This window comes from Panicum virgatum, chromosome 9K (assembly GCF_016808335.1).
Source record: "Panicum virgatum strain AP13 chromosome 9K, P.virgatum_v5, whole genome shotgun sequence".
NCBI lineage: Eukaryota > Viridiplantae > Streptophyta > Magnoliopsida > Poales > Poaceae > Panicum > Panicum virgatum.
The window spans coordinates 65,311,291-65,323,322 of NC_053144.1; the positions used below are offsets into that span (position 1 = coordinate 65,311,291).

Here is a 12,032-nt window from a genome sequence, read left to right on the forward strand (position 1 = left end):
GACCATATTAGACACTAAACTAGTGCTAAGAAGTAAACAATACCATAAAGGGCCAACCCTCGATAGACTACTCTCACTTAACACAACCCAAGCAACACACGCTCAACAGGCGGCAGCACGGGCACATCACTCAACAGTGAAGCCCATGGCCAAGGAGCTGCGAAGCACTGGCAGGAGGTCCCTCATAGCCTCGAAATGGCCAGCGTCGAGCTTCTCCTTGTACAGCTGCATGTAGGTCTTTTTAGAGTCTGAGTTTGGTGCGGCCACATCTGGGATGACATTGAAGCGGCGCATCAGCATCACCTCCGCGCATTTGGAGGAAGCGACGTTGGCCAAAGGATGGTTTGCCAAGCACTTGTTACACTTCGGCAGCTCGAGTTGGCCTTGCGGAGGAGGGATGGGAGCCCTCTTGGTCTTGACCGGCCGCAGTAGCAAAGGTGAGCGGGTAGGACGCCTGACCTCCTCGGTGAAAGTCTTGAGCCGACACTCTCATAGCTCGCAGCATCCTCCACCGCAACGCAGCCTGACGCGATGGGCGTTCGTGGTTCCTCAGAGCATGGAGTGATCTCAGTTTGAAGATCGACAGCGAGTTGGGCAATGTCCTCCGGTGTTGGGTTGACTACCACCGTAGTTTCGGCCTCCATGTTGTAGACTGAGCGAGGCTCCAGCATTGGCGGCCCAACTGGTGATCCTTCAAATGGAGGCGTAGACACCGTCGGCCCAGCACGCAGGCCCGGGTCAGATTGGGGAGCGGCCCAGGAGTAACTTGGCGGAGACAAGCTGGCTTCTAGCAGCGCCACCTTGCCGTCAACCAAGTCAACCGCTAGGCCTGATCGGTAGTGTTCTCGACCCTTCCTCTGCTGCTGCAGTTGAGTGAAGGCGACCGTAAGGAGATTCACTTCCGGCGCCGATCTCCTTCGATCCCCATCCTCGCCGGCGCCTGTTTTGGCTCCAACGGGTATGGGGAAAGAGGATAGAGGTGGTCGGTGTATATATTCCTCTTTAATCTAGTAGATCTAGGTAGGATTAGGTTAGTTTCCTCATCAGTGCCGTTACTGATTGGAGGATTTCTGTTCTTTGACTTGATTGATAGCGGAGGTGTTGTCTCTTGAGTGAGGCTGAACATGTATTTCCGAGCTAGAGACTTCATCCATGGCGCCGGTATTTTGTCCCTCCAAGAATTCTCTGGTGGCCCTAGAGCTGTTCTTGTGAGGTATGTTCTCCTCCTTCCCGCTAGTTTTGGGTTGGAGTTTCCAGTCCCCGTCTTGAGGTCTTCGTCTTCCGTCAACTAGGGTTGTTCATGGAGGCGATTGGCGTCTGATCCCGGTTTGCGTGACGATGCGGCCAAGAGCAGGCTATTTGCCGATGCATTCAACATTTTATGGTACGGTTTGTTAGTGATCGTGCTACTGCTGGCGTTCAAACATGATATTGCATCGTCAGTTGGGGTGTTGGCTTTGAGCTTCCTCCTCGACGTGCTATTACTGGCATCGGATCCTGTAGCCAGGTGGCCGCCTCCTCCCTGCACCGCACCAACTCGAAGCAGATAGCCTCAGCCGTGGCAACTGTGGAGGCAGCACCCACCAACACACATCGTTTTGAAGCTCCTCTGGGAGAGCGCTTATGCAGTGCATGATCATTGCCAGAACGGGAAGAATTCTCGTTCACAGCCGCCTCTTGCACGTGGCCCGAGGTCGGCCGGCGATTCAATTTCAATCTCGTGGAGACAACTGACTATGAGCGAATTGGCGCCTTAAGTCTCAAGGATGGGAAGCATTGAACGCAACGCAAAGGGTAGATTGGCAGTTTGGCACATCCCTTGAGTATTGCTGATTTTCTAGCTGTTTATGGAGGCGGCTACTTTGGCACTCACCCAATGTAAGCTATCTGCTATTAGTTTTGTTAAGGACAAGGATAAGCTACGGTGTCACATCTCCGCTGTACTACTACGTATTATTGGAGGAAGCATTATTTTCGCCATGGATGAGTGACCGGAAAACTGCGTGCATAGTTGACTGCTTGACTGGGGCAACGATGAAAAAATTAGGGCATTGGTCTGGACAGATCGAAGAGTTGACATGGCTACGAGAGTCCTGGACGTCCTATATATCATGTTCGTCAGTCGTCACTGCCTACAGAACAAATCTGTATTGCCAAAAGAAGAAAAAAAATGATCATGCAAAAAATTTAGCAGCCAAAGTTGACACTTCATTCTTAATTTATTATATGCAGACCGGACCCGCCATATCGAGGTCCCAACAATAGCTAAAGTAATAACCTGCCGTCACTCGTCTAGCCAGTCGTAGTATTCAGGAGGGAGCAAACGAAAAATCTTCGGGCAGTGTATCACATGTCCAGGATTTCAAACAACCGTTTTCCTCGCTTTCTTACATTCCACGACTCGACGCCATTTGAAACTTAATTTACCTGCAGTGATTTGATTTCTATGGAAGAAGTCAGTCTGACGTGCGAGATTGGTTGACTGTGATGGTGACCTTGTGTTGTTTCAGACTTTCAGTTAGTTGAGCTCGCTATATATATATATATATATATATATATATATATATATATATATATATATATATATATATATATATATATATATATATATATATATATATATATATATCTTCTTCATTTTTTTTTCATCTCGAGAATGAGCAATGATATGTGCTGGCCTGATCGGTAATATATATTACAGTTTGTTTCATATCAGCCAAAGTTGATCACCATGGTTGTCCTCTTCTTGCTGTTGCTGCTCTTCTGCAACCTAGACCTCCCAACGACGGGCGCCATTGACACCCTCACCTTGGGCCAGTCTCTCCCATGGAACCAGACACTGGTCTCCGAGGGTGGCAACTTCGAGCTTGGTTTCTTCTCCCGGGGGCGGGGCAACTCCACGAGGCACTACATAGGCATCTGGTTCAAGAACATCTCCAAGCAAACGGTCGTCTGGTTGGCGAACCGGGAGCGTCCGGTCTTGGAACCGTCCACGTCTCGCTTCGCGCGGAACGACCGCGGCGAGCTTGTGCTCCTCGCGGCGCCGTCCAGCACGCTGCTGTGGTCGTCGAACGCGACCTCCCCGTCGCCGCGCACCACCGTGGCCACGCTCCAGGACCATGGCAAGTGGCAACCTCGTCGTGCGGAGCGACGCCACGGCGTCGGCGTCGTCCGTGGTGACGTGGCAGAGCTTCGACCACCCCACGGACACATGGCTCCCAGGGGCTAGTCTCGGCTACGACAGGGCCCGCGGCGTCCACAGCTTCCTCACGTCGTGGACGAACGCCGAGGACCCGGCGCCCGGGCCGTTCTCCCTGGTGATCGACCCGCGCGGGCAGACCAAGCTGAACCTGCTAGCCGGCGGCGAGCGCCAGTACTGGACGACCGGCCTGTGGGACGGCCAGATCTTCGTCAACCTGCCGGAGATGCGGTCGGGCTACATCGCCGGCGTCCCCTACGCGCCGAACGCCAGCATCAACCTCTTCACCTACCACGACCGGATGCCGATGGGCATCCGCAACTTCGTGCTGGACGTGAACGGCCAGTTGCTTCGGCGGCAGTGGAGCGACACGGCGGGGGACTGGAACCTCTTCTGCTCCGAGCCCCGCGACCCCTGCGACGTCCACGCCTCGTGCGGGCCCTTCGGCGTGTGCAGCAACACCACCAGCCCAGCGTGCCAGTGCCCCGCGGGTTTCGCGCCGCGGCTTGAGGGGGAGTGGAGGCTGGGGAACATGGCCTCGGGATGCGAGCGGCGGCAGAGCCAGCAGCAGGCGGATTGCCACACGGACGGGTTCCTCGAGCTGCCGTACGCCGTGCAGCTCCCGAGCGGCTCGGCGGCTGGTGGAGCACGGAGCGGCAGGGCAGCGTGCGAGCTCTCCTGCTTGCGAGACTGCTCGTGCGCCGCCTATGTTTACGATGGGACCAAGTGTTCTGTGTGGAAGGGCGAGCTCGTCAACCTCAGGAGAGTCTCGAGCGATCAAGTCGATCAGGGAGTCGCTGGTGCCGTACTTCACCTCCGCGTCGCGGCCTCGGAGTTGCCGGCGGCGGTGCATCCGTCGAAGAAATCAACGGCGATCCGTGGCACCGGACTAGTGGCTGGTGTCTTGATCCTGACAAGTCTCGTGATAACCGCGCCCGTGGTAGTGGTTCTGCGGAGGCGGCGGGGCAAGGGCAAGGTGACGCCGGCGGCGGCGCAGGGCGCGCTTCTGGTGTTCGACTACCGAGCCGTGAAGGAGGCGACGCGGGACTTTTCGGAGAAGCTCGGGAGCGGGGGCTTCGGCTCCGTGTACAAGGGTGCGCTCCCGGACGCGACGCCCGTGGCCGTCAAGACGCTCCACGGCTGGCGGCAGCAGGGGGACAAGCCGTTCCGCGCCGAGGTGGTCACCCTCGGCATGATCCACCACGTCAACCTCGTCCGCCTCCGCGGCTTCTGCTCGGAGGGGAGCAAGAGGGCGCTCGTGTATGACTACATGGCCAATGGCTCCTTGGACTCTGTCACAACCGTCACTGGTGGCAAGGCGTGACAAGGAAGAAGGATTAGGATTTGTTTTAGAATTATTTTGTTATTTCATTTACATTTAAGACCTGTCGTGTGGGCCCTGCGTGGCTGTGTTAGTCTGTGCTTATAAGCCAGGCATGTAGGGAACGAGAGGAACTTGTGAAAGAAGTAAGAAAACTCTCGGAGAGGAATCTGTCCTCGTCCGGCCGCCACCCATGTCTGGCTTGCTCACGTCTTCGAGATTTCGATCTCGGTAGGCTAAGGGTAGTAACAGTGGTATCAGATTCAGCTTTTCTCGGCCGCCGCTTCCCCCTCGCCGTCGCGATTTCCGCCTAGTCCGGCCGCCATCCCGGCGCGCGAGACCGCTCCGCCGATTTCGTCCGATTTCGGCGCCCACGCCACACGTCGGTTAGCCGCCCCGGCGCCGCCGTCCACATAGTCTCCTCTGCCGCTTAGGTTGTAGCACGGAAGTCCGGCGAACTCTGTTGGACAACGTCTTCAGGTGCGTGTCCGCGGCAACCCGTCGGTCTTGATCTGAGCAATCGATTCGGTTGGGAGTGTGTGATTCCGGCTGCGATCTGCGGCGGAGTCGCTGCCCGTAATTCCTTTCTCGCCTGGATCGACTTGCGATGCGGACACAACGGCGCCTCCCAAACCTTCAGCACAGTCCCAGCTCCTCTTGGAAGCCATGGCTGCTGCCGAGCAGCGTGAGGATGCTCGATGGGAACATCTCATGGAGAGCGTGGATCTTTTATTCGCCAAGGTCGGGGTGATTGATCACAATCAGCAACAGCTCAATACCCAAATGGATCTGAGTGCTCAAGTGGTAGAGAGGATGTTGCGTGACCAGGAAGCGCTCGCAAAGCAAATGGAGCTCACTGGGCAGGCAGTGGCGCATTTGACTTTGGATCGCCATCATCCTCCACCAGAGTCTCCCCGTCCTCTCCACCATGATGCTCGCCACAGGGGTTTCCAGCAGGGTACCAGTTCCCGTGATAACGAGGTATTTCCTTCTCACAATCATCGTGACATTCACAGGAATCACTCTGAGCACCACAGTTACTCTCGCAATGCACTGCCTAAATTGTCTTTTCCAATGTTCTATGGTGTGAATCCTGCTATCTGGAAAGATAAATGCTTAGATTACTTCCATTTTTACAACATCCCTGAGAGTTTGTGGGTGACATCAGCATCTCTGAACATGGATGAAAATTCTTCTAAATGGTATCAAATGTACAAACTGACTAATGGGGTGAGCACTTGGTCTGAATTTATAAAGGCTGTTGAACAACAGTTTGGCTCCTTTGAGTATAGAGATGCTATGGTTGAGTTGGTGTCCTTGTATCAGGAGGGTGCTTTAGAGGACTATATCTCTGCATTTGTGAATCTTCAGTATCAGATCACCATGTACAATACTGGAATGGATCGGATTTATTTTGTTACACAGTTCATTAAAGGGCTAAAACCTGAATTGAGATTTGGTGTTCAGTCTCAAGTACCAGACACCATGCAAAGGGCTATTATGCTGGCTCGAGTTCAGCAGCAAATAGCAGATAGTAAACCCTCCAAGGCTACTAAATACCAGCAGTTTTCTAAGTTCAGTACTCAGTCCACCAAGTCTGATGTCAGAAGCAACACTAGTACAAGTTCCCTCTGGAAGGAAAGGCAACTACGAGATTTCAGAAAAGCCAATGGGCTCTGCATGTATTGTGGGGACAAATTTGATGCTGCTCATGCTGCTAGTTGCTCCAAGAGACCACAGAATCAAGTCCACTCTTTGGTAGTCAATGACTTGGATCAGCCCCTCTCTGATGAAATCCTCACACAGCTGGCTATGGAGGATTCTGTCACTCAAGAACTGGAACAATTATCCTTGAATGCTTTAGCTGGCACTGCAGTGGGTGATGTTCTGCAACTCAGAGGCCGTGTCCAGAACAAAGTCATGCTTGTCTTGATTGACAGTGGCAGTTCTAACAGTTTTGTCAGTGCTTCCTTCTTGAATAGAGCTGGTCTCACCACAGTCCCTACCACTCCAAAACAGGTTAAATTACCTAATGGTCAGCTGCTAGTCAGTGATAGTAAGGTACCACAAATGGAATGGTGGTGCCAGGGTCATACTCTAGTACATGATATGCAGGTGTTGGAATTGACTGCTTATGATGCTATTCTTGGTTATGATTGGCTTAAATTGCATAGCCCAATGACTTGCCTTTGGAATCAGTACAAGATAGAGTTTGTGGAGAAAGGTAAACTGATCCAGCTCCAAGGAGTTCAGCCAGCTCCCATGTCCATAACCCCAGTCTCAGTGACTAAATTGGTCAAGCTCCACAAGAGCAATGATATTTGGGCATTGGCACTGATTACTTCTGTCCCACTCCAAAATTCTGATCCATCTGAGGAAGTGCAGGCCCTACTCCATGAATTTGAGGATGTGTTCTCCAAACCATCTACTTTACCACCTCCACGTCCATATGACCATACCATCCCTCTTCTACCAGATGCAGTGCCAGTGAACACTAAACCATACAGATACTCCCCCATGCACAAAGATGAAATTGAAAGGCAAGTCAATGAACTTCTGTCAAATGGTTTGATTACTCAGAGTACTAGCCCCTTTGCCTCTCCTGTTTTGTTAGTCCAAAAGAAGGATGGAACATGGAGATTTTGTGTCGATTATAGAAAGCTCAATTCCCTCACTATCAAAAATAGATTTCCCCTCCCTATTATAGAAGAAATTCTGGATGAATTGGCTGGTACAAAATTTTTCACCAAACTGGACATGACTGCTGGATATCATCAAATCCGAATGGCTGCATCAGATGAGTTCAAAACAGCCTTTAAGACTCATCATGGGCATTTTCAGTTTAAGGTGATGCCATTTGGGCTCACAAATGCTGTAGCAACCTTTCAGTGTGTCATGAATGAGATACTTCAGCCCTTCCTCAGAAAGTTTGTTCTAGTTTTTCTGGATGACATCCTGATTTACAGTCCCTCCATGACATCACATTTGACACATCTGAGGGTAGTCCTACAGCAGCTGAGGAAACACCAATTTTATCTCAAAAGCAGTAAGTGTTCTTTTGCTCAAACCCAGATTGATTACCTTGGTCATGTGATATCTCAAGGAGTCTCCACTGATCCATCTAAAACAGCTGCTATGCTTAGTTGGCCTCAACCCACAACAATTACTGAGCTAAGGGGATTTTTAGGTCTCACTGGGTACTACAGACGCTTTGTCCAGAACTATGGCATCATTGCCAAGCCATTAACTCAGTTACTAAAGAAGAAACAATTCCAGTGGACTGCAGCAGCCACAGAGGCATTCCAGGCCCTCAAACAGGCAATGTCTCAAACACCTGTCTTAATCCTTCCAGATTTCAGTTTACCATTTGTGGTTGAAACTGATGCTTGTGCCCATGGAGTTGGAGCAGTGCTCATGCAACGAGAGAGACCAGTTGTTTATCTGAGTAAAGCTTTGGGACCTACTCATCAGCAACTTTCTATCTATGAAAAGGAATTTTTGGCCCTGATAATGGCTGTTGAGAAGTGGCGTTCATATTTGCAGCGTCAAGAATTTATAATTCGCACTGATCACAAAAAGCCTCTCCTATTTGACTGAACAAAATTTGCAATCAGACCTCCAACGAAAAGCTATGACCAGACTCATGGGTCTTCAATTCAAGGTTGTCTACCGCAAAGGTAAAGAGAACCTCGCTGCTGATGCTCTTTCTCGAGTGGGACACTTGATGGCTTTACAGGCAGTCTCTGAAGCTACCCCAGTTTGGGTACAAGAAGTGTTGAATTCCTACCATACTGATCCTGCGGCCCAAACACTTTTACAATCACTAGCAGTTACCTCTCCCAATGCCCAAGGTTACTATTTGGATAATGGGTTAATCAAGTATAAGAACCATTTGTGGCTGGGCCATAATTCTGCACTTCGCACTAAAGTTATTGCTGCATTCCACTCCAGCCCAATTGGGGGTCATTCTGGGATCAAGCCAACCTACCACAAGGTGAAACATCACTTCTATTGGAAAGGGCTCAAGAAAGATGTAGAGAACTTTGTGCAACAATGTGTGGTCTGTCAGCAAGCAAAACATGAACACACTCATCCTGCAGGCTTATTACAACCACTTCCTATACCAGCTGGAGCTTGGCAGGATATTTCTTTGGATTTCATAGAAGGATTGCCTACTTCTGGGGGGTGTTCAGTGATCTTGGTGGTAGTGGACAGGTTCACTAAATATGCTCACTTCTTACCACTCAAACACCCTTTCTCTGCTCTACAAGTTGCACGGTTGTTACTGGATTCTGTTATCAGATTGCATGGCCTTCCCAAGTCTATGGTTTTTGACAGGGATAGGGTATTCCTCAGTACAGTATGGCAAGATCTTTTTTCTTTGTTGGGTACTAAATTACTCCACAGTACTGCATACCACCCTCAAACTGATGGGCAGACCGAAAGGGTCAATCAGTGCCTAGAGATGTATCTCAGGTGTGCAGTACACAACACTCCAACTTTGTGGAAGCAGTGGTTACCCTTGGCCGAGCTGTGGTACAATTCATCCTTTCACACTTCCTTAGGCTGCTCTCCTTTCAAAGCCCTGTATGGTCATGAGCCTAACCTGGGCGTTATTACTGCATCAACTGCATTTGCTGAAGCTGATACAAGTGTTCAGGAGATACTGCAAGAAAGAGATGCTCATATCACTGTACTCAAGGAGCATTTGGCAGCCGCTCAGAACAGAATGAAGTTGCAAGCTGATAAGAAGAGGACTGATAAGCAGTATCAGGTTGGGGAACAGATATTGTTGAAACTACAGTCTTATGTTCAGTCTTCACTAGTGAACAGACCCTATCCAAAACTCGCCTACAAGTACTTCGGCCCTTATTCCATCTTGGAGCGTGTGGGTGCAGCTGCTTACAAGTTGGATTTACCACCTGACAGTAAGGTTCACAATGTTTTTCATGTGTCACAATTGAAGCCATTTGTTCCTGATCACTCTCCGGTTTTCTCTGATCTGACCAAACTAGTAGACCTCAGTTCTCATGTTACTGAACCAGAAACAGTGTTGGATCGACGTTTGGTTAAGCGTGGTAACACAGCTATTCCGCAAGTGCTCATCAAGTGGACTACTCTACCAGTGGAGTCGGCTACCTGGGAGGATTTCTATGTGGTGAAGCAGAAGTTTCCTGCATCAGCTGCTTGGGGACAAGTCAGCGCTGAAGGGGGGGGGAAGCTGTCACAACCGTCACTGGTGGCAAGGCGTGACAAGGAAGAAGGATTAGGATTTGTTTTAGAATTATCTTGTTATTTCATTTACATTTAAGACCTGTCGTGTGGGCCCTGCGTGGCTGTGTTAGTCTGTGCTTATAAGCCAGGCATGTAGGGAACGAGAGGAACTTGTGAAAGAAGTAAGAAAACTCTCGGAGAGGAATCTGTCCTCGTCCGGCCGCCACCCATGTCTGGCTTGCTCACGTCTTCGAGATTTCGATCTCGGTAGGCCAAGGGTAGTAACAGACTCGCACCTGTTCATCACGAGCAGCTCGAGCTCCAAGCAGCGAGTCTTGAGCTGGGACCAGAGATTCGGCATCGCGGTTGGCGTGGCCAGAGGCCTGGCCTACCTGCACGAGGAGTGCCGGGAGCGCATCATCCACTGCGACGTCAAGCCGGAGAACATCCTCCTCGACGAGGCGTTGTGGGCGAAGCTCGCGGACTTCGGCATGGCCAAGCTCGTCGGCCGCGACTCGAGCCGCGTCCTGACCACCGTGCGGGGCACGCCGGGGTACCTCGCGCCGGAGTGGCTCGCGGGTGCCCCGGTCACCGCCAAGGCCGACGTCTACAGCTTCGGCCTGGTGCTGTTCGAGCTCGTCTCGGGCCGCCGGAACGCCGCCGCCTCGTCGGCCGCCATGTACTTCCCGGTGCATGCGGCGGTGAGGCTGCGCGCGGGCGACGTGGTCAGCCTGCTGGACGAGAGGCTGTCCGGGGATGCCAACCTGGTGCAGCTCGAGAGGCTCTGCAAGGTCGCTTGCTGGTGCATCCAGGACGAGGACCGCGACCGGCCGACGATGGGGCTCGTCGTGCAGCAGCTTGAAGGCGTTGCCGATGTCGGCTTGCCGCCGATCCCGTCGCGGCTTCACATGCTGACAATGCTAAACGGATGGGTCAGCGGCGTTGCCGAGGATAAGCTATATTTTAGCGAACATTAATTGTTAGCACATTACTGATGACAGAAGAAGTGCGTAAGTGAAAAACTAGGTCAGCATTCAGCGGCGCCTCTAATGATCCTTGCCTCGCCATGCCCTCAAAATTGAAGCACATCTCCTCCAGGGCCATCATCTCCTCCGTCTGACCCCCCTTTCTGCGGCTCCTGCACGGCGATTCATGGCGCGATGACGGAGGAAGCGTGCCCAGGTTTCATTTTATGGGCCAACTAGTAAACTGGGCCGAGCTGATTCCTATCGGCCCACGCGACCCGCCCGCGTGCCTCCGCCGGCTCGGATCCAGCCGCTCGATCCCGATCGGACGGCTCCCGTGACATCCGGGGTGGACGGTAAACGAAATACCGTCCACCCGGTCGATAAACGAGATACCGTCCGCCCTCTATTCCCGTTGTTACCGTCCACAGCACATCTTTGCGCCGCCGTCCGCCAGCTGTTGAGCGGCGCTGGTGGTCATGGGACCCGGCCGGTCGTCCCACCATGCGCACATCAGGGTCACTCGATCTGTGCGCCGCGAGCGGCTCCGGCTGGCGTCGCTGCGCGCCGCGCCGCGCCGTCCGCAGCATTCATGCATGCCGGCGATGGCCTCGGCGCCCCTCTGCTAATCTGCTCTGCGCACGGACACCACCGAGCAGGTGGCCCGAGCTGCTCCGAACTGGTCCATCCGCGCGCTGCGAGGAACGCACACCGCTGTTGGGGTGGCGCGCCGCGTGGGGCACGGCCATGCCCCTCTATACGCGCCGCGCTGCGTCGTCGCCGTGTCAGTGGCGGGGTTGCCGAGGATAAGCTAGATTTTAGCGAACAGAAGAAGTGCGCAAGTGAAAAACGAAACCAGCATTCAGCAGCGCCTCTAATGGATCCTTGCCTCGTCATGTCGTCAGAATTGAAGGACAGCTCCTCCATGGCCATCATCTCTTCCCTCTTCGGCAGCGCGCTCTCTTCTCAGTCCTCGATCTGCAGCTCCTGCACGGCGGCGATTCATAGCGCGATGACGACGGACGGAGTGTGCCCGCGCTTCATTTTATGGGCCTCGCTATTAGACTGGGCCGAGCAGATTCCTATCGGCCCACGCGACCCGCCCGCGTGCCTCCGCCGGCTAGGATCCGGCCGCTCGATTCCGATCGGACGGCTTCTGTGACCTCCGGGGTGGACGGTCAACGAAATACCGTCCACCCGGTCGGTAAACAAGATACCGTCCGCTGTTCCCAGACGTCGTCCGCCCGCTGTTCCCCGACGCCACCAGGTCGCCGCCTTCCGCCGGCTGTTCAGCGGCTCTGGGGGTCATGGGGCCCTATTGTCTACTCGTCCC

At 52.9% G+C, this 12,032-nt stretch overlaps 1 pseudogene; it reads left to right on the forward strand.

Annotated features, from left to right (window-relative positions):
- Positions 1-2,639: 2,639 nt before the first annotated feature.
- On the forward strand, positions 2,640-10,739 carry LOC120647086 (annotated as a pseudogene).
- Positions 10,740-12,032: the final 1,293 nt, after the last annotated feature.